The sequence below is a fragment of the Pseudopipra pipra genome, chromosome 4 (assembly GCF_036250125.1).
Source record: "Pseudopipra pipra isolate bDixPip1 chromosome 4, bDixPip1.hap1, whole genome shotgun sequence".
Lineage (NCBI taxonomy): Eukaryota > Metazoa > Chordata > Aves > Passeriformes > Pipridae > Pseudopipra > Pseudopipra pipra.
In genome coordinates, this window is record NC_087552.1 from 23,089,613 (window position 1) to 23,112,358 (window position 22,746).

The 22,746-nt window shown below is 40.2% G+C and overlaps 1 protein-coding gene across 1 annotated transcript in view; it reads left to right on the forward strand.

The window, feature by feature from the left end:
- Window positions 1-7,229: 7,229 nt before the first annotated feature.
- BMPR1B (bone morphogenetic protein receptor type 1B) overlaps window positions 7,230-22,746 on the forward strand; it is a 241,493-nt gene continuing 225,976 nt past the window's right edge. Inside the window, exon 1 of the mRNA XM_064651940.1 lies at window positions 7,230-7,398. The gene's annotated coding sequence lies outside the window, so the exon portion shown is untranslated. The remainder of the gene's footprint in view (window positions 7,399-22,746) is intronic.

The following is a 22,746-nucleotide window of genomic DNA, read 5'->3' on the forward strand; positions in this document are numbered from 1 at the left end:
GCAGCATCACAACACGCAATGATACAAGCTGTGCTCTCTGTGTGTGGGTTTGGAGATGTCTGTGTCCTGTTAATCTGCTGAAAAACGTATTAGTGCAAGCATTTATTACTAGTGACTGCCAACATTTATGGGCAGCGAGTGTATGCCTATCTGCAACTTTCATCTGTTAAGACATATTTAGGTATGTGAGGGACTTTTACTATTGACACCTCAGCAGCATAAGGAGCCATTTTCAGTTTCATCGTATACTTATTATGAAATAAGAGCTCTTCATCATAAGTACTTAGCTTTATAGCTAAGTAGTACACTGGGAATTTAAAATATCCCACTTTATATTCCACCAGACAAATATCCTACTATTTTTTTGGCCTGGATCTTGGAACAGCAGGAAAATAACTGTAATCCACTTTCCATGTAGCGTCTTCTTGCTTCTCAAAGACATTGGATAATTTCACTGGTGGTTCTCCCATTTATTTACACCAACAACTATGACGTTTCTTCTGGTATCCAACTACTCTATGATCCTGAATTTGAAGAGTTTTCTTTGCTTGGCTTTTGTTAAAAGCAAGCTATTTCAGTTTACCCACTTAAATCTGCCAATAAAATGCGGTTGGATGCATGGTTCTTTCTAAAAGACATAATGACATGGGGATCTCTGTACCTTAGCTGCAGTACAGTCCAGGAGAGTGGTTGGGATAAAAGGCACTACTGGGAAGGTCAGGATATCTCTTCTGAGAAGTCAGGGTAGGACAGGGTGCTTTTCCCTGGCTCCTCTTGAAATGTATGGACTAGCTGGATCAACTGGACCAGGGAGGGAAAAAAAGGCTTTCCATTCTCTGTTTGAGAGCTTAAGTCAGAGTGCAAAGGATCCTTTTTCAAATGATTTTTTGTTTATTTGTATTTCTTACATGTAATTTCCAATATACAATTACAGTAAGTAGTGATTATTTTTTTGTTTGCTTCTTTAATAGCATTTACCACTGGGTTGTTTGGTAACCATTTTTTAAGACTGAAAATTGGTTTTAAAGTTTTCTCTTTCCTCCTGATAGCATTACGAAGATCTAAGTGCTTTTATTACGATATTTTTCTTTATTTTAGAGAAAAAACTGTAAAAGCAACATTTGGCCAAACGTTAGCCTTAGCTTCTCAAAGTTTCGATATGCAACTAGTCCTGTAGCCAGCCTGAGCAGGGGAGAATATGCAATGATGAATATTTTAAATCTGAGTAGTGTGAAGGCATGGCAAAGCTGAGGGTATGGAGGGGATGTGGTGGGTGATTCCTGGATGCATAAACTGTTTTAAATATTTTCTTGCCAAGAAATTTCCATTTTTTATTATGAGCTGAAGACAAACAGACTTTCTTGTTTTCCGGACATTTTACCCATTGGCTTTCCCCTGATGCAGTGCTCTGTCATTAACTCATCAAAAGACTTACTCTTTGGAGCCTCATCAGGAGAAAGCCAGGATACTAAACTGTTGGAAATCATCCCTGCTCTGCAAAAGAGTGACAGTCCAATGGATTGAGTGACATGGCAGATCTTGAAAGCATAGCACAGCAAGGAAGGAAGGAGTTCCATAGCTGCAAGAGTATTTGGTTGTTATTTTTAGAGTCGTTTGACTGAGAGATCACTATGCAACAGTGATGTGTATGGGGAGAGCTAGTGAAATAGTGCTGGAGATGGTTATAGTCTGATGTAACTTCAGTGTGATGACAATTCCCTGGCGCTAGTGTTTTATCCCTGACATGCAATGCTCTACATGTCAGCTTTCTTTTGTTTTCCATGGCTTGTTTCTCCTTGCTTTCCTCATCATATAACAGTGAGCAAATGAAAAGGATCCTTTTACGAGATAATGAATGCCTTTTGTGGTTTTACATATTCCATTTTGAGTATAGGAGAAAGGCACTGTATGGCTGAGCCTGTGACTGGCAAAATGGGTAACTGCAAATAAAAGGGCACCTAATTTAAAATAAACTGAGACCCTATTCCTTCCCACTGGGAGAATGAAACAGTCTCTCAGCATGGGACTTCTTTGCCTTGGGTGGATCTCTGGTGGATCCACTGTTTTCTTACTGATACTTTTCAGATCGAGTCTAACACACTTAGAAAAGGCAAAACGTGGCCAAAGGAAGATCTCAATAAAGAAATGTACCTTTTCCTATGCAAGGTCTGCTGGCTTAATTAGACTTTCACCAGGGCCTCCTCTCCATGTGGTAGTCATATAGCTTGCTGGATAAAAGTAAAATAGCTTAAACAGTTTTTTTACAAGAACTTTTTATGGCTGCTTCTATATTGAGCCCCTATCCTTGTTTTGATGTCTTAAGGAATAGCAAGATCTTTTGTTGTCATTGTGCGAAAGGTCAAATTTTATCCCCTGTGACAACACAGCTGCATCCAGGGAGAACTGCTGTTGTTATTGTATTAAATTGGTCATTTTATGCTTTCCAGAAAGTCCATCTCTTTTTCAAGGGTTTAAACCCAAGAGGAAATCCCATTAATATCAAATAACATTACAGCATAGGAAGAATAAGAATATAGATATATACACATAACCTATATAGACATGACAAACAGTAAATATAGAAGTCATATTTATTATGTGATTCCTAAACCAAGGAATTTCAAGAGAAATAAAATACATAAAATATACTCCATAATAGTTAAATGAAATTAATATTATAAAAGAACAATGGCAGACTTCTAATTAAAATAACACTTGTTGGATTAAGTTTCAAAGAAGTGATCAAAGAAAATACTGAGCACAAAACAGGGCACACAATAAGTGTTTAGTATATCAAAACATTTTAAAGTGTTTCAGAGAAGTATGAGATGTAAAAGGGGAAAAAAATCAGGGATTATGTTGAGATTATACTGAAACTTGACTAAAGGACCAACACTCCTGAACAAATAACCTTGCATTAAACTAATTAGATTTTAGAATATGAAATTGTTAAAGTTTGCTATCTCAGCTGTTTCTTTAGACTGGAAAATCCATATTGTAAAAATAGTTAGTGGTTCAGAGGGCAGAAGCTATAAAATACTGATGAAGTTTGGAGAAACAATAACAAAATCCACAAAAAAATGCAGCCTGAAGTCCCAGTTCTTGGAAGCCTTAGGCAAGTGAAGAGCTCTTTGTGCAAGTCCATTTACCAGACTAAGGTGCACTGCTGCTATCAGCAAGGTGTACGTGGGTGCTTTGGGATGTACTGTAAGCCCAGGATGTTTTGTCTGAAGTTTAAGACTGAGTAGTTTAACTGAAGTGAAAAACATTATAGGCAACAGATTTATTTTTAATCGGCGAGCATTCTTCCACACTGCTGTTGTCCTAGAGACACTCATTTGTTTTTATTCTTTTAAATTTCCTCTAAAGATTTCTGCACTGTAAACTTTCTTACTCAGTAAAGATGTCTAGTGTTCATTTTTGATGGCTTTCAAGCTCTATTTAAATCAATAAGGATTGTGAATGCCAGAAATTCATAAGAGGACTCCAGCACATTGAAACTTGTGGAGGATGTTATGGCTGACTGCTGGCTCCTCTTGCTGGTGAAAGATGCTGAGGCAGGCAGCCAGCTGCCCTCCCCAGGAGGGAGTTAGTCCCTGGATCTCAGTTTGGGAACGGCTGTCTTAAATAATTTTGTTCAAATATAGTGCCTTTTATGTTCTTTCCAATGCTCTGTCCCTCTTGCAATTACCATTTCACATGGGAAGCATGTACCCTTTCTTCTTGTTCCTCTCCTTTTATTGAGATGGGCTGTCAGTGTTTTACTTCCAGTGTAATACATACTTAAACACATATATGTACATATGTATCCTATGGCAGAGTGAGGTAACAAGAAGTGAATTTGACCCTAAGCTTCTAGAGTTTGCACAGCAAATATGAAATAAGACTGTGCTGCATATAAATAAGCATAACTTGAGTCTGTGAATAACGTTTCAATCAACTCTTGGCCATTAAAGTGTGTTTTACATGTTTGGGGTTTTTTATAAGCATACTACAAGAGGCACTGGGTAGGTGATCAGTATATCTTATGAACAAAAGCATTTTTGACATAGTGTATATGGTAATTATATCTTTCCTAAGTAATTTTGTAGCTGGCTGATGGAGCTTTTCGATATTCTGTTTATGACAGTTTAAGGGTTGATTTGAAAATCACAGCCCTGCACTATGGACACTATACTCCAGCAAACAGATGGTAGAAAACCATCAGTTGTAATCTATGAGTAAACAAAGACAAATGAAGCCTGGTATTGAGTTTTGAAGATGAGATGTAATTGTGTTATAGAACTGTAAGAATGCTGTGTCTCATTCTGCCTGTACAGTGAAGAAAAGCTCTATTTAATCTGGCATGATAATACCATTTTTTTTCCACATTTCTGAAACCTCCAGCTTTGGTGCAGTTGGAAAATCATAATGTCTGATCAACATTTAGGAAAATGGGAATAAATTGGTTGCATATGTGTGTTTTTCCTTTATGAAATACCCAGGGCCAGTGAATGGCAAACAGACTTGTTGAAGTTGTTTACCAAGGAGAAGCAATGCATAAAGCACAAAGCCACAAGCTCTTCACAAAACACAGAGAATACTACTGTTTTGGAAAGCGAGAGAGAGCATTTGCTTCTAAAATAGAAAGGATTATGTTGTCTTTTCTAAACATAGACAAAAGGTGAAGAGATCACACAATATTTGTTTTTCCACCAGACGGTTTATTTGAATGTGTTTAGGGCAGGGGGGGATTCTCCTCCTCTGGCAACACGTAGTATGAGAAGGAATTGCAGAGGAGTAGTGCAGTGCTCAACACTTTGAGGTCAGGAAGGTGAAAGCACACCAAAAGCTTTACCAGGAGGCTCAAACATTTTTGTGGTTTCATCTGTTTACCTTAGCAATGATAGAAGATTTAGACAATTACCCAGCAGCCTCAAACAGTGTCTTGTTGGGCAACACTACATCTCCCTTTCAGTATTGTCACCAGGAGTATATTTTGAGCATTTTCATTCAAGTGTTGTTATAATCAGGTCTGATGTAATTAGGAGTTAAAGAATGGTTGCTGAAATGATCCAGTTAGAAGAGATTAAGTGGAGCTTGTGGAGAGAAGACAGAAATTGTGATGCCTTCATTAGAACTCAGTCCAGGACTGCATATTTTATGTTGCTAATGATACATTGCAGCTCAGAAGGGCATGCATTTTTGAAGATTTTCTGTATCTTTTCAAGGAATTGAGTGAACAACTTTGCCCTTTTTGTCTATGCACTGGCATTGGAGCACTATAGTACAAATCCCTGATTCTCACATACTCAGTAAATAGTTAATTATTTTGGTGCCTCAAAGGAAACATTGTTTTTCAGTCTCTCAGTTCAGCAGTGTGAAGCAAAGGTGTTCGTAAGGCCTTTTTCTCATTGCCAAATGTTTCATTTTATGGCACTTTTAATTCGGTTACACCTTCCTTTTGTTCCTTTTCTATTTATTTTTACGTCTTCTCTTCTTTTTCATCCCTCTCTTTATTACTTCCTGAGGGTGTGTTTTTCTTTTCTCTTTGAGTTCCATGTTTTCTAGGTTTCTCTTGCCAGTGCAGCAGCAATAGTTATTCAGTTGTTTTCTAGGAGAGCCAGTACTTCTGTTCGTCTTGGTCTTCTCTTGTTTGTCTGTAGGAGGCAAAGAGAAAAGGGAAACCAATTGAAAAGTGAAGCATCTCTGCTGAGAGGGAAACCTTGGGCTCACAATAGACAATCTACCTGTGTTACAATGAGCTGTGGCTAGGATACAGGCCAAAAAAAGTGTGGAGCATGAAGTGCACAAGGACAACTTGAATACACAGATTTCACAAAACAGCAGTGCAGAAATCTTTCTGGAACAAGTTTTCTCCTAGTTTTTTCAGCATTTCTAAATTTGCTTTGGCTAGTAATAAGTCTTTCCCCACATCTGTCTCTACTATAACTGAGGTGAAAAAAAGCCCCATGCCTACAATTAGCAGGGAGAGTGCAGGTTTGGGCCTAAGAACAGAGAGACATACATGCAGTGGAAGAAGCTCTACTTCGAAGATAGCTTGCCTTCTCCTTCACATATCTGCCCCCAAATACTGGAGAAATATTCTGCAAATTAAATATTTTGAGTCATTGGACGATAGACCAGCTTCTGTGTATGTGAATGTAGCATTAATACACCAACCCCCTTGGAAAGTGAGGAAGTGTATTAACTCCTCTTGAGTGTGAGAAACTGAAATTATGTGAGGTTAGGGTGAAGTTAACTGAAGTTATGTGAGGTTAGACACATCAGTGTGCCTGCATCATCAGTGAGCACGGCCCAGAAGATTTGCCATCTGAAACAGCTGGTCCTGAGGACCTGATTGCTCAGGCCAAGGCATTTGTACTGGCTGCAGCCTCACCTTGTGCATGGGATGCCTGCTGGCCTCAGAGTGCATTAGGTGCACTCTTGGGATGCATTTTCTGACTTACTGCTTGTAGTTCGTACACTGAGGTTGCTCCACAACTGCTTCAAAGTGCACTCCTGATGCACACTAAAATGCTAATCTAGTCACACTTTCAAACATTCCCATTTTAAATTCACCTTCCTTTCGTTATAACGTGTTACAGTCGACTAAACTGTGGTCATAAACTCCTAATATGATAACCTCAACTACTGATCTGTTATTTCCTTTAATCAATCATAGAAAAGAGAGAAGAAGTAATAACCCAATACTGAGGTTGAAAACCCTGATCTGTAAGGTAACGTGGGATGGTACTGGACTGCCTTTGAGATGCAGTACAAGTTGCAGCAGGAATATCTACACGGGGGCTGTGGTGCTGCCTACATTTAGTAATAAATTATTGCTGACATTATAAACACTATGCAACGTATCGGCGATTCATTTTTCAATCACCCGTTCCCACGCTGTCCGTTTTATCTCGATTGTTAACTTAATCCTGGCACTAAATTGCCTCGCTTCTCTTAAATCTCCCTGTCCCGCCAGCCAAGTGCGGGGGGACTTGGCTGAGTGTGTGGGAGGACGCGGCGGCTGGTTACTTGGCTGGTGATTAATAGGGGAGGGTGACTGGCCCGTGAAGCCCCGTCTCTGGGGCTCCGCAGCCCCCTGTGAGTGACCGGGGGTCCCCTCGAGTGGCAGAGGCGGGGGGGGCAGTTCCGCGCCGGCCGCCGCGGGGGGGCGGGAGGAGGAGGCGGCAGCTAGTCCTGAGCCGGCTGGCCGGGAGTGCGAGCACTAGTGGGAGCTGGAGAGGGCGAGAGGAGGGGAAAAAGCCCCAAACCACCCCAGACTCAAGTACAGCGGCTGCGAGCCAGGCGGGAAGGGGGTGTGCGCGGGAGGCAGGCGAGGTGCGAGCGCGGCGAGAGAGGCGGCAGCTCTGGGAGAGGCGGCAGCCCCGCGGAGCCCGGCAGCCTTCGCAGGCGGTAAGGACGCGGGAGCCGGGCGGGGAGCGAGCGCTGCGAGGCGGAGATGCTGCGGCGGGACTGGCCGGGCACCTGCGCGGCCGGGGGTCCCGGGGAGTGACGGGCTTGGGAACATCGGTGCCCCCGGCTGCCTGTCCGCCTACGCGGGGGCAGCGCCCTGAACCTCACCGGAGCCTTCCAGCCCAGCGCAGGGGCTCTGCCTGCCCCGGCCGGCTGCTCGGGGGACCCAGGGCGGGCCCGCTCCTGCCCCGTCCCGTGCGGGGCACGGAGCACTCGCCGCGGGCTGTCCCGAACTTCAGCTGAGCAGCTGCGGCGAAGCGTGTTAGTGGCCCCAGGCGGGAGGCTGGTGGGACCTCTTCTCTTCGGTCACACGATCGATACGATCTCGTTGCGTGCACACCAGAAGCCAGAGATTAATCTTCAGTGCTCTCGAAATGAACTTTTAAATCAAAATGCCTATGTGTCATGGTACACCTTGTTATGTAGCCGAAGAGGATGGAGGGCCCTGTGAATCTTTGGGAGCAAGGAATCTCTTGAGCAGCAGTATGAGTATTGTTAACTGAGAGACTTTGTTGCTTGTGATGGACTGATGTCAACTCTGTTTTAACAGTTAGGTTATAGCAGTCGATGTCTTTGGTAATATTGTTCAGAAACATAGCGTTTGACCACTTGATTTAAGAACTTGATGAAAGTGAATTACAGAAAGTGTCACTATTTAGGAGTCTCTTGTGGATAAAACCAGAGGTCTGTCTAGTGTCCTGGGTGTGACAATGCAAAAAGCGGTGCCTGAGGGGGAGTAAAAATAAGGAGTGTAAGGATAATTCTCCAGAAGGCTCTCTCAGCATGCAATGATTTGCAGTGTGGATGCTTCCTAAGGGAGAGCTGGTGTCTTTATAGCACTCACCGATTTTTCCTTTCCATGAACTTCTCTGAGTGACCCTTGACCCTGTGTAAACTTCTAGCAACGTGCCGTGGCAAGAAATTTCGTAGCTTTAACTTTACACTGTGTCAGCTCCCACACGATTTTATTCTGAACCCTTGTTTGATAGTACCTATGTCTTGCATAGTTAGTGCAGAATTGGTCCCTATTCCTCTCTGTCCCATTCACGCTTTTATAAACTTCCAGCATTTTTTCTGTTGTCTCCTTTTTGGGCCAAAATGGTCTCTTCTACTTCACTTAAAGTTTACTTCAAGAGGAGGGAAATGAGTACAGACAGAGTTATTTTCTGAGAATGGATCATTTTGAATGACAGGCATGTTCAAGTTAGGATGGTAAAAACTACGGTCTCTGGGAATAACTTGTGGAGGCAGTGTACATTAATTTGACAGAATGAGTACCATATGATGGCCTACAGAGGACAAAATCGCCTCTGTATGATGACTAGTGTGATTTGCACCACCAGTTATTCCTGCTTTCTTTTACTGGCACAGGCTGCACGTGCAGGGTGCAGCCCTGCACCTTTCTTTAAGAGGTTTTTGAAAGCAACCAAAAATGAAAACAGCATTTTACTATTAGAGTGATATGGTGAATTCATAATGTGCTTATAGGAAGATTCTCTCGTTCATGTGTTGAAATTTTGCATTGTTATAAAACAATTTTGCAGTTATTTCAAAACAAGGAATCCATCACAGTAAATACAACTAGGGGCCTTGACTGTCTTCCCACAACCTACTGCCCTGCTTGGCTTCAGCTGAGCTGCCCTTGGTTGACACTTGTGCAATGAGGGAAAAAAACTCTCAGGCCTTTGAGGAAGTTATATCTGTACCTATCTATGTCTGTGTGTATCCCTGACCTATAGCAGTCCTTCCTGTGGGTCAGTATACTGAATGCTTTGGCTTCAAGTTAGCACTTAAGTACATACTTAATTTTAAGGATACAAAGGGGTCTGTTTTAATTGGTGCACTTGTGTAATTAAAGTGATGCATGGGCTGGGGTCTTTGCTGCAGTCAGGCACTCCTCCCTCGGCAGAATCAAGCCCTCAGGTCTTGAAACTCTGTTTAAAAGAGCTTTGGTTGGTAATGATGTAAACTGACAGATTCACAAAGGCTGTTCCCAGCATCTAATCTTTCTTGCCTGTTTCTGTCATTCTTCTCAGTGTATTGTTTCCTAGCGAAAAAGAGCTTCAATAAGTAAGACATAATATCTGTTGCCAGGTGTAAGGAAACAAGGAGAAGTCTGATGCTCAGGTGGGAAATCTGTTACTGCTCCCAAGAAATAAGATTAACTTTTTTTTTTAAGAAGAATGTTTATGAGCTGTTCTGTTTCTTAACCACTGATTCCTTGATGCTGACTACAAAGCACTTGCCCAGACTGTAAATCCTGTGGGGAAGGGGCTGCTTTGCTTTGTCTTATGAACGTGATACTGAATGCAGTGTCCTGGGGAGAATGAAGGGATGTCTCTGGGTCTGGCCTACACTGCTGCTGACAACAGCCATTGTAAGTACTTTACAGCTTTCAGATAGAACATGGGCTAAGCCAGAAAAGTCTCTAAAAACTTGTGACAGGTATTTTCTACTGACTTTATGGTAGATGCAACGATAGAGTAGCATATAAAGCAACATGGTTATCTTGGTTGTCATTAAATTAAGAAGTTGAATGAGGATTCATAGATATAAAAATATTTGACTCATATGTGCCAAAGTGATCATTGTGCTGTAAATACTGCAAATACAGAACAGAAACAAATTCATTACATCTATTAGTGGTACCCTGTAAAACAAACTATAAAATAAATCTTAGATTTATTGCCATTCAGATTTTTGTTCCTTCTCAGAAGATATGAGCTATTTTTAAATTGTCTCAAACAAACTGAAAACCTTGCAGCAGATAGGCAAAATCTGGAGGAAACTGATTTGAAAACCCTGCATTTTGGTTTAAAGTTCTTGCGTGTCAAACTGATTTTTTTTTCACTGGCATACGTTTTGGACTGGGCTTACTTCTGGTGAACCCTTTCTTCTTGATGTTTTGTATTTGGTTGAGGTAGCAAAAATGTGAAAAGAGTTATAGGATAAGGTTTTGAAAAGTCTACGAATTGTAACATTCTGATGATAACTAATAATCGTATTATGCTATATATCAACAACCTTGTTCTTTTGAGTGCATTAAAGGAGGAAAGATTTATCTATTAAAGCATTTACAAGGACTGGAACCTTTTTGTAGTAAGGAAATGATTTTGTAACTAAAATACTTCATAATGTAGTGTTTGATTACATTGTAGCAGTTTTTTCACACACTACATTACTGAGTTTACTTTTCTGTGCTTAAAATGTCAACAGTTCATCAAGCTGTAAAAAAAAATTGCTGTGTGATCAATTATTCTTTATGATCAGTTCATGCCACACTGTGCATGCACACCCAGGTTTGTGTGCTTACACAGTACACACAGAGAGGTGCGTGGATCTGTGTGTCTCTGGTACACAGGCAATATGTTTTAGCTGCTCTCATACGCGGACTATGTTGCAGGATTGTGATAAGAAGCAAAACCCAAAGGAACCTCTTTCCTTAGGTGTTGTGTCTCAAGGCTGGGGTCCCCACTGGCTGAGCGGTGTGTCAGTGCTCCAGCCTTTCTCTCCACAGAGTCACTTACAGGGGCTGCCTCCTCAGCCCAGCTGCTTGCTTTTCTGCTGCTTGTCAGAGTGAATATCTTTTAGGCCTCCAAGCCTATGTCAGATTTGGTTATAATTGGCCAATAGACTCAAAACTTATTAGAGAGGGTCTGGCAGACATGTTTATCCACAGATAAGCAAGTCTAAACATTGCCTTGGGAAAGTAGGCTGAAGGAGCTGTGTTCTGTTGGAGTCTGGGTGTAAAGCTAGCCCTCATCTGGTGGTACAACGACCAGTTGGGAGGGCATTTGCATGTAAGTCACGATTACAATTTTGAGCCTTATATAATTGGTATTTGGAGTCATCCGTGGCAGCTTGCAGGACTGCAGATACAGATCCACAGAGTTTTCAGAGTTTGAGGAAATGTGCACAAACCACTGAATGTAATGAAGAGACTAGAGTAGCAATGTGCGTGTGGGAAGAGCATCGGGGAGCTTAGGTTCCCCCTTTATATGTTCCAGAAAGTTTTTCCAATAGTGAGGGAACTGTAGTATGCAGTGACCTGCATGACACTGGTCTCAGGAAGTTTCTTCCCCTGAAACTGACTGTGTTACACATTAAAATTAATTCAGTGCTGAAATCAAAATGCATTACTACAACCTCTACACTTCGATGTCATGAAGCCAAAGACTGCAGTTTCACTGACCAGGATGAATAAAGGCACATATTTAAAATGTTCATTCTTTAAAGTTACCATTTATTTCCTTAACACAAAAATAACTGTTGCTATTTTACTGAAACAAAAGGAAATATTCTTTGGTGTTCAGAAAAATTTCACATCTAAAGCCTAAAACACAAAATGGATTGTATATAAGAAATATTTATAAAGTAGCCACTTAAAAGTTTTTAAAAGGTTAAGTTATTCAAGACCTATTCCCTGAAGCTACAAACGTATTTGTTCATGCATAACTTCACTAAGGAATACTTATGTGAGTAAAATTATGCACTTACAGGTTTGTAAAGTGAAGACCGTAATTAGCTCTAGGTTAATTCTCCTGCTTCCTAATTAAAAACACACAGGTCAATTAAGGATCAAACGAGACATTACCTTTGTGATTATCTTCCTTGGCAGAAAGAGCTGTTCTGATAAATATTTCCATTTCGCTGTAATGTGACCTTTTGTCCAATTTGATTTCCTTTATCCTTACCAATTTTAGCCAAGGAAAAAGAGTTGTATTTCAAACACACTCCAAAAAGGTAAAATGCTGAAGAACATATTTTGGGAATGCATATCTTTTAGGGGAAAAAAACGGTGGGTGAAAGAATAGATTTATTTGCCTTGGGTTGATAATGTGTACATGAACAGAGTTTGGCTGTTTTGTTTTTATCTCTCCTAAGTAAACAAATATAGCTTTATTTGTAACCAGACAGTTAAATACAGTTTTTTTCATGTGTCTGACAATTTGTCCCTTTCCTGACAGAAGTGATGATGAAATGACATCCAGAGGCTTGCATATGGAGTGCAGAGGGTATAGCTGTATATACATGCTAAATCTTAGCTAGCCATATTTGCTTCAGAGCCTGTTGATTGTAGTCTCTGTGTGTATGTGAGAAGATTTGGACAAGGCAAAAAAATTCTTGCTTCTGTGCCAGACATATTGCAAAGTCAGGACACTGTAATGGAGATAAGGTTAATTAGCTATTTGCATTTGCTACTGAAGTTGGATAAATAGGGTTTGTTTTTTTTCCTACCAGGGAATTTCTCTTCAGGCATAACTATCTGGTGATGTTTGTTAAAATGAGTAGAGTATGACTTTTGTAGCCTGAAGAAATACAATTAAGTGTGTGCAAGCATCATAGATTTCTTTTATTCATAGGCAAGTCTTGTAGGGTCTTGTCCTACCAGAGAATTGAAGTGGAGAAACCCTTCAAGCCAAGAAGGGTCGTGCTGCTCCAAGGAGATGCCACAGGATGGGACCGTATCATCTTTCTATCTCCATTTCTGTCCAATGGGGTGCAGACACAAGTACCCCTTTTAAAAAAGTGTTTTGAGACCCTGGGTCATGAATGAGGTCGAGTCCAATCTGCTGCTGTTGATGGACAGAATGAAACTACAGTTACTCAGGAGATTGTTTCATCTTTAAAAATATTAATGTGAATTGTCTTTTTCCTTTATTTGCAAGCATTCCTGGGTATGCATTCAGGGCTACTGCGTTCAGCACCTTGCAACTATTATGTTGTTGTGCTTAGGGTTTAAAATACCAGTATAATTTCTGTCTGGAAGTTGGTAAGAAGTACTTTGTCTTAAGATTGCCTCTGTGATTTCTGCATTTAAACTACAGTCCCTCTAACTTGGTGGTTTTCATGAGACACCCATCACTGTGAGCTTCTTATGGTAGGAAGCATTCATAGAATCATAGAACCATAGGATCATTAAGGTGGGAAAAGACCTTTAAGATCATGAAGTCCAACCTAGGTCAACCTAGCACCACCACCATGTTCACCATGTTAACCACATCCTCAAGTGCCATATCCACACGTTTTCTTAATATTTCTGGGGATGGTGACTCCACCACCTTTCTGGGCAGTCAATTTTAATGTTTTACAACCCTTTTCAAGAAAAATAATTTCCTCATATCTAATCAAAACCATCCCTAGAGCAAATTGAGACCATTTCCTGTTACTTGTTACCTGGGAGAAGAGACTGACCCCTATCTCACTATAACTTCTTTTCTGGTATTTGTAGAGAGTGATAGGGTCACCCGCTGAGCCTCCTTTTGTCCAGGCTAAGCACCCCCAGCTCCCTCAGCTGCTCCACATGAAAGCTGTGCTCCAGGCCCTTCATCAGCTCCACTGCCCAGCTCTGGACACGCTCCAGCACCTCAGTGTAGTGAGAGGCTCAAACTGAACACAGGATTCAAGGTGCAGCCTCACCTGTGCTGAGTACAGGGGGATGATCACTTTCATGGTCCTACTGGCCACACTATTTCCTATACAATCCAGGATGCCATTGGCCTTCTTGGCCACCTGTGCACACTGCTGGCTCCTGTTCAGCCACCTGAACAGTCAGGTCCTTTTCTGCCAGGCAGCTTTCCAGCCACTCTTCTCCCAGCCTGTAGCACTGCTTGGAGTTGTTTTGACCCAAGAGCAGGACTCAGCACTTCTCCTTATTGAACCTCATAAAGCTGACCTCAGCCCACTAATCAGGCTGTCCAGATCCCTCTGCAAAACCTTTGTACCCTGCAGCAGATCAACACTTCCACCCAACTTGCTGTGACCTGCAAGCTTGCTTAGGGTGCACTCGATCCCCTTGCCCTGGTCGTTGATGAAGATGTTAAACAGGGCTGGGCTCAATACTGAACCACTAGTGACCAGGCTCCAGCTGGATTTAACTGCTTCTACCACCACTCTCTGGGCCCAGCTGTTCAGCCCCAGTTTTCTACCCAGTGAAGAGTGCACCTGTCCACACCATGGGAAGCCAGTTTCTCCAGGAGATTGCTGTGAAATGGTGTCAAAGACTTCATGAGAGTTGAGGTAGTTGACATCCACAGCCTTTCCCTTATCTGCTAAAAGGGTCACTTTGCCATTCTTCTCCTTTTTCCAGTTTGTCTTGCCACAGACATAATTGCTTTACTGAAGTGAAAAAGCACAGCCATTTTCCTCCAGAATTTTGGCATTAATTGGAAATGGATGGTAGACTTTAGGGGTTTATCTAGGGGTTAACAGTTTACATAGGGCATGTGAGTTCTGCTTGCTAGCAGTATGTGAATAGCAGTGGTATCACATAGATGCACATTTGTATTTTATGGAAGGAAGAGGTTTGTGCTTTTCCTGACAGCTCTCTGAGAGGCAGATCCGTATTTGTGCATTTGAAGAGGAGGAGGAGTGCATCTTAAAGCTGAAGCTAATTAACTTTTCTCTGATAACCATGTATCACAACAGTTTAGGCTTGTCTGTTTTCCTTGTCTTCTTTCACAAGCAAACATGGAGAAAACACCCTGAAATAATTGTTTCTGATGGGGATTATGCAGCATTGTTGGGCTGTTTGGTGTACTAGGGATGCTGTTGTTGAGGACATGCAGAAATCAATATTTTACTCCAATAAAATATGAAAAAAAAGATAACCTTTATAACTTTTTAACTCAGAAATCCATTGACAAGGAATAATCTAACTTCTCTCCAACTGAATTATTTCTTAGGAGTGTTTCATTTTGAAAGAAATTTGCTCTCCTGACAAGAACCACCGTAATCTGAATGACACACATGCCTGTGTTTTGAACTCGTGGAATTTTCCTATGACATGCTTTTTTTGAGGTTTTGCAGAAGTTATTGTTTATTTGAAAATCAGTCTTTTTCCTTAAAACAAACAAACACACAACCCCAAAACCAAAGCAATACACAAAATAATTTCTAATCCACTGGGCTGTAAACTTTATTCTTATTTTTTAAGGCTTGAATCATGAATTGTTTGACTTTGTGTGTACAAAATGCCATTTTTTACTTAACGTGGAGCTTATTTCGTGCATAAATGTTTTGCTAGCTTTCTGCAAAAGAGTAGATTTCTGCACAGTTTGTGCAGTAATTTTGCTGATTCACCTTACCAATTCAGGCAATGTGACTTGGAATGGTGTGAAGAAATGAGAGCCTATCAAAAGAGTTTGATCTATTTTTATACTGCCCTTCTTCTCTCAAATGCTGCACATATATTTGAAATTATTAATCTCAGTGCAATTTCTTTCCTTAGCATTTCTCTTGTTTCTGTGAACCATTCTTGTTATTTCTTGTCCCTTACTGCAAATGTAATAAAAACTAAAACTGTGTGACTCTACTTCTGTAAATGGCTGTGTTGTCACAGGTTTAGTCATCGATGCTAAATCTTTTTAGAAGTTGGTAAAACCTTTGCACACAGGCAGAAGTTTTCTTACATGCATTGAAATGCCTTATTTTGAAATGTTTTTGGGGTTTTTTTCTTAGTCATGCTTAAATGCTAGACTTGGCTCAAGGTGAAAAGTAAACTCTAAATAGTCTAATTGACCAAAAGCAGTTCTGTTAAGGATAAATTAATGATCTGAAAGCTGAGCTAATGTTTTAGAAGTGTTTTACCATAAAATTAAGGACCTAAATGGGCAGTTGCTTTGGGAATCCTTGGAACATTTGAGGAGCTGGTGTGCTTAGCTCTTCTTTTTATCCTTCTTGCTGAAAGATAGGTCCTCAGCACTCTCAGCAGGTGGTGGAAATGTGCCTGGTCTTCATTAGTGCAAAGGCACCTGCCTTCTTTTCTCTCTTCCCCTGCTGTGGTGTGAGATAACCTCATGGCTGTGCTGAAGCAGAGTGAGGCAATCCTCCAGTGAAGTGTGGGTTGTCTTAGATGGCTAGCACAGAAATGAACAACTGAAGATGCTGTCTGCCTCAGAAATTAATTTCTTTTCTCTGTGACTCCAGAAAAAGCAATACTCGCAAATGATGCCTAAAAGATATCAAAGGCTAGAGGTGGAGAGTTTGACTTTTTTTTTGTGTGTGTGCAACTAATAGCCTAAAAGATACTTTAAAAAAAAAAAAAAAAAATTGAAAATGGCAGAAGGCAGTACCCATGAGGTAGGATAGAGAAGACTCAGCACAGTAATAGCAACAGAGGTCCTCCAAAGTTACCACATTTGGTTTTGTGAATGGGCTAACTGATAGCAGCGGCATAACATGCAGAGCTTAACAAGTTACATATAGATACACTGGTGCTAGGTGCTCAGATCCCCAGCGGACTGAGCAAATGTAAGCTCCAATACCTTGACACAAATCCATAAAGTTGTCTGAAGGTACAGCCAAAAGTAAGTGCTGTCAGTTTAACCCTGGGGAGAGAAAGCACAGGGAAGTTTGCTAGGAAAGGTCAGGACTCTTCCTGCTTCTGCTTCTCAATTGGCCAAGGACAGAAGGGAGAGGTTACTTCAGACAGCAGCTGTCTATATGTTCTACTAATGGTTAGAGATCATAGTCTGCACTGGAAATTATTGTAATAAAATCCTTGAAGGATACACACAGCAATTCCTTTTTTCATTGCAGGCTCCGGTGTTGGCCCTTTCATTTAGTCTGTACCCTTATAGTGTATGTGTCACACCTACAGTGTAGACATCAGGTAATGAACAGATAGACCTTTATCTGCATAGGTGATTTCACTTAAATCAGTATAGGCTGAAATACTAAATCATGTTTATATTGGCATATTACTCCATTGGAAAAAACCAAAATCTGACCTTTAAATGGCGTTACCGTTCCGGGGAGCAGTTTCAAACCAAGATAGTCCTTTCTGGGTGACCACTGACTGATCATCACTGCTTTGGTGGTTTATTGGCTTGATTTCAAAGCGTGTACATGCATTTCTGGCCCTTGTTCACCTCTTTGAGCACTATGAGTATTCAGCACCTTTACAAACAAAATAATTACCTTTCTCATTTTGCTTGTGTTCTGCGGGTTTTAATTCAGATTTGTAAGACCTTTGAACTGTTGCAGGTGACCATCTGTCTTTTCAGAGAAAACATATGCTAAATTACAGGTGATTTTTCGGTTTCTAACAGATATTGATCTAGATACCTGTTCTCTGTATGTAAGAATGGACTGAGCTATGGCTTTTCTCTTTTTGCGGGGACTGGAAATTATCACAGGACAGTTGCTAGCAACTTCAAACTACATCTTAAACTGCATGCAGTCTGTAAGCTGTATCATCAGATAAGGAGAGATAGTGGGGAGTGAGTAATAAATACACGTCATGAGTTGAGAAACTTTCTGCACAGAACAACCTTTTCTGAATCATATAATCTCTTCCATATCTTAAATCATGTATCTAAGGTGAAGTGTCAGTCCAGGGGCTGTATTCTTGAAAGGCCCTGTATCTGAGAGAGGATAATTAGGGTGATTTTTTTCCCACCATGAGGCACTGCCAAGAGTATTGCATGGACAGATCTGTGCACTGTGCTGAGGGGGGAAGGAAACTGTGTGATGGTGGCAGTGATGGCAGTACTATGTGGTTTGGGGGGAGATGAGGAAACAACTCTGGGCTGCAACACAAGGAATGCATGTGTGAAGTCATTAATCTTGGGGATTTGCTGCATTTTGTTTTTTTTCCTGGAGCCCACACACAGCTTTTGGCTATGGGTATGGCATTTTCCAGCAGATGGCCTGCTGCACAGGAAGACGAGGGTGGTATCGGAGACTTTCTTAGTGTGCTGATGCAGTCAACCCTTTCACACATACTGTTACATTCTGTGAGCCAGTTTTAAAAGAACTAAGTGAGTAACTGTAAAGTTAGGATCTCTTTGCCCCTACTTATATTTTCTTATTGTCCTCAGGCATGGATAAGAGTAGAGCTCTAACAGAATTTTGCCACCTTCCCCCTTCCCTTCTGTTTTAAAAGGAAAACAGGTTAGCTACAGAAACAGAAGAGCTGCTAAATACAGTCCGTTGAACTGTAAAAGGAGGATCAGTTTATGCGTTTGAAAACCCTTTACATTTTGTTAATCTGTGCAGGCCAAGATTTAGATTTGTAATGAGATAAGCAGCTGGTTTTGCAGTTAAAACTGGTATTGATGTACTCTATAAGATTGTTCTTTCTCTAGTTATCTGACTTCTGTAATGCCAGAAGAATACACCACAGCTGACAGGATAAAGTCAAAGATTTTTATTGCTATGAATGTACATAATTTGGGGGATGCAAGCATAGTTTTGTTTTGCTAAGAGTTGTTTGCTACAGTATTGGCTGCTGGATGCACTTTTAAAATAGAGGTGTCCACATTTAAATACAGTAATTTCTTTCTGATGTTTCTTTTGTAAAACTCTTAGAGAAAATACATTTTCAAATGAGGTATTTTAAAATTTTTATATATCTAGGTTGAATATTTTGCTGTGGTTTGTTACATTAGCACTCCAAGAGACAAATTATATTACTGAAATTGAAGGAAATATTAAAACCCAAATATGTCTTGCAAAATACCTTTAAAAATTATTCCATTTGAGCATAATTAGAATATATTGTAAAAGGTGCTGCAAATGATTAGTCTTTAATTGACTAGTGAGAAATAAAATAAATGGGCTGCCTATTTAATGAATGAAATAATTAATTGATGGAGGCTGTTATGCTATTTCTGTAACAACTGGAAATGTTATTTCCATTTAAGTGACTTTATCTTCCCTTCTTCCTGTTCTATTTCTGTTCTCTTCCAGCCACTAACCTCTTTTGTACACCCCCACACCAGCTCCCTCTCTCAAGAATATTCCTTCCTGAACAAAAGCAGCCAACTTCTGTGCTTGTTGTCAAATAAGCCAGTCTCAAAAATATTCAGCTGCTTTAATTTTCAGAAGAACTGTGAAAACTTTCATTGAGTATTAGCTTAGAAGCATTAATCATGGCATTGAAAGATAATAGTTTCCAATCAGACGATAAATGCTGGTTTACAGCAGCTCTTTTCCACATTCATTAATCAAGAAAGGTTATCAACAGTGATAAATAGTTTGATTTTTGCTTAAATGTACTATATGCAAATAATACAATCCTGCTCATCAGTGAATGCATGACAGATATACTGCAAGGAGTGTATGTCAAATAATAGAATATTGTCCTTCCACACACTCTTGTTGAAATTATTTGTACAGTCTTGTTTTAGCAGTGTTGTGCCTCGCTTAGTTCTGTGCATTTGAGTCTATGTATGTATTATTGCTTACTGATACAGATTTTAAAAGTTCAAAGAAGTCTTTTGGCATTAGTGCTATCTCTATCCATCCTTACAGGGTGATAGCTCCACTCTGCTTTATTCTTCAGAATCCTGCATGTGTTGGCATTTAGGAGCTGACCAGAGTACATGGTAGCTCATATACAAGGAGTCTTTCCCCAGGACTAGTGCCCATGCTGGTCTCGTTGGACGTATGGTGTGAGAATGTGACCAGATGGAAACACATGGTACACAAAACATCAGTGTGACACTTCTCTTGGCATCAGTTGTCCTTGCTGGTCCTGACTGAATTGTGGGGAATGCCTCCTAATTCTTGCTATGCAGTGCACGCTCAAAACCAGTCCTTGCACAGCAGAAGTTAGCTGGAATCTATTTTCTGTCTTTTGGAACTTTAGAACTAGCAATAGCATTCACTTGTGCCCATTGTTTGAGGCCAAAGAAGTGATATGAGAAATGTAGAGAAGCCTCATTTCTTTGTAGGAGTCTTCAGGTAGTCTGAAACAGAGACAATTCCCCCCGGCACAGACAACAGTCATGTAGTCTTTATTTCAGTCATTTTCCTGTTCTAATCAAGATTTTGAGGCACCTGCACCTCCTTTTGATCCTCTCTTGCAAGTAATGCTTGACTGGATCCTCAGTTGCATCTTGGAGCTCTTTTTACCGAGTTTTTTTCCAAATGAATGCAGATTCTGAGACTACTGCATTTTCCTGATCAGCTGGCATTTGCAAAGCCTGTGAACTACACCCATGTAAACTTTCTTCATTTTTTGAGCCATAACATTTAAAAAGTAGTGTTACTATATAGATATGAATCATCCTGGAGGTAGTTTCCATGAGTGTCATTCTCTGTCTTTAAGGTTGCATTGTTAGTTTCTCATAGGGGATCCATCTGATATTATGATTATCCAGGAAACAGGGCCTCACACTAGTGAGAATAAAAATCATGTTGGGCTCTTTGCTTTGGGAGTTTCTCAAATTCATGTCTGGCCTGAGTATTGTGATTTTTTTTTTCCCCCCAAAACCCTTACTTTTTCTTCATGTCTAAGAAGATTTAAAATTTCTTTTAGACATCTGATCATAACATTTCTTTGAGGAAGGTTTGCTCTCAAAATAGCACTTCTTGGAACTGTTGTGTACTTTCTGTAGGTGGTCGTCAACATATGCTGGGGCCAGCTGACTGACTAACAAAATTGATATGTTTATTACTTATTGAGCATAGCAAATTTTTTTTCCTCAGTTTTTTTTAAGTAAAGCATGATATTGCTTGGTCTTTTTGAAGCCCAGACAACTGCAGATCTGCATAAGTCAGTTTAACTTAAAGTTATTTTTTTGGGTTACTTGATTTTTGTGGCCAGAGGCATCAGTGCTCCGGCGCTCTCTGAAGTTCAAATAACTAGCTGACATTTGTTATACTCTCTTTTTACTCTCTTGGTGTATTTACAATCCTCCTGAGAAAGTAGAGTGATCCAGTCTGAACTGAGAATTTGTAGTCACAAGGTAAGAGTGGCAAAGTAGTAAATGCATCACTTGGATGTAGTAGACTAGCTACTACCACGTGCAGTTCAGCTGGTTTTACATCTAGTGAATCATGTCACACATGGAATTGAAGTGTAGAGTTTTTGTCATTCCACCCTTGAACTATCTCCAACATGATCCTTATCGTGTCATTTGATGGAGGAAATCCAAAGTGGGATTAAATTGCCATAACCTCTATAAGGTAAGTGATGTATTTTCCAGGAGGTCCTTTATTCATGAAAATAAAACAAGAGGCTATGGTAAAATGTACTTGGCAGCAATCACTAGGAGACTGCCAATATGTGAAGTGTCTCTTTGAAATAGTATACATGGTAAGACTTCACAAAAATATTTCAATCAAAATTACCATACTTGTATATGTAAAAATAAGAGTACTGGTACTTCACAGCCAGTTTTATTTCCGTGACCATCTTGAGAAAGTTTAAACTAAATTGCTGATCTGGAAAAAAAATCTAGATTTTTTGGTGTTACGATGGACTGCTCCCTAAACCCTCATTAGCAACCTGATAAGCATAGAGCAGAAGACATGATTGTGGAACTCATGATGCAGTCCTGCATTTAGGATGGAAAAACGTTGGTTTTCTCTCTTTTAGGGTGAATGTCATGGTACTTATGTCTTTGTAGTATTCCCTTAGGTTAAGATTTAGTTTGTGTGGGCTGTATGGCTCAAGATTTTCCAAAGGGAATAACCAAAGAGGTGGTAAATGACAAAGATGAGGATTTAAAGTCTCATATTTTTAGGAAACAGGCTATGAGAGAGTGTGTTTGCTTAAAAAATATCTAGAAAGAACTTTACCAAACAGCATTTTACCTTACCTATCAGATGGATTACAGTTAATAAAAGCAGAATTTCCACTCATCAGTTATAAAATAATTTTCATTTTCACTGGTTATACTTCAGTTTTGTAATTTGTTAGCTGTGGAAATGACATTTACTTTGGACCTTAATGTTTCTAATTTTTCTGCATGACTTTAAGTACAATATTTTCTGAATTCCTCTCTTTTCTCCCTTATGAGATGGTTCAGGATGAGTTTTTAGAAACAATCTGAAGAGCAAGGAAATAAGTTAGATATGTAAACCAGATCAATTCCATTAGCAATTTTTTTTTCATTTTGATAAATTGCTTTTCTGTTGCATTCTTCAACACGCAATAACCTATTCAAATATTTTTTTTGGTAGTGTATTTATATACCCACTCCCTCTGTATTTCCATGCTGCAGTTGTGACTGGTCACTTTAAGTTAATGTCACTAGATGCATGGAAGAGCTCATCTGATGTCTCATGTCTCTGCAATTTTTTCATGGGCAAGGTGTTTTTGCAAGGAGCAGATTCAGGTGGTCTCTTTCTGTGTGTACAGTTTAACAACTGCTAAATACATTGAGTTTAACACAGCTGACATTATTTCACTCCATTTCACAGAGCAGAAGTTGCATTTAATTTAGCATCAGGTCCTGCATCCATATCACTGACTGTTTCTGGAATGCAAGAAGTGTTTGGGCAAAGGCACCTCTCGTGGCTCAGGATGGCTGCGAAGGGGGATGCTCGCGCAGC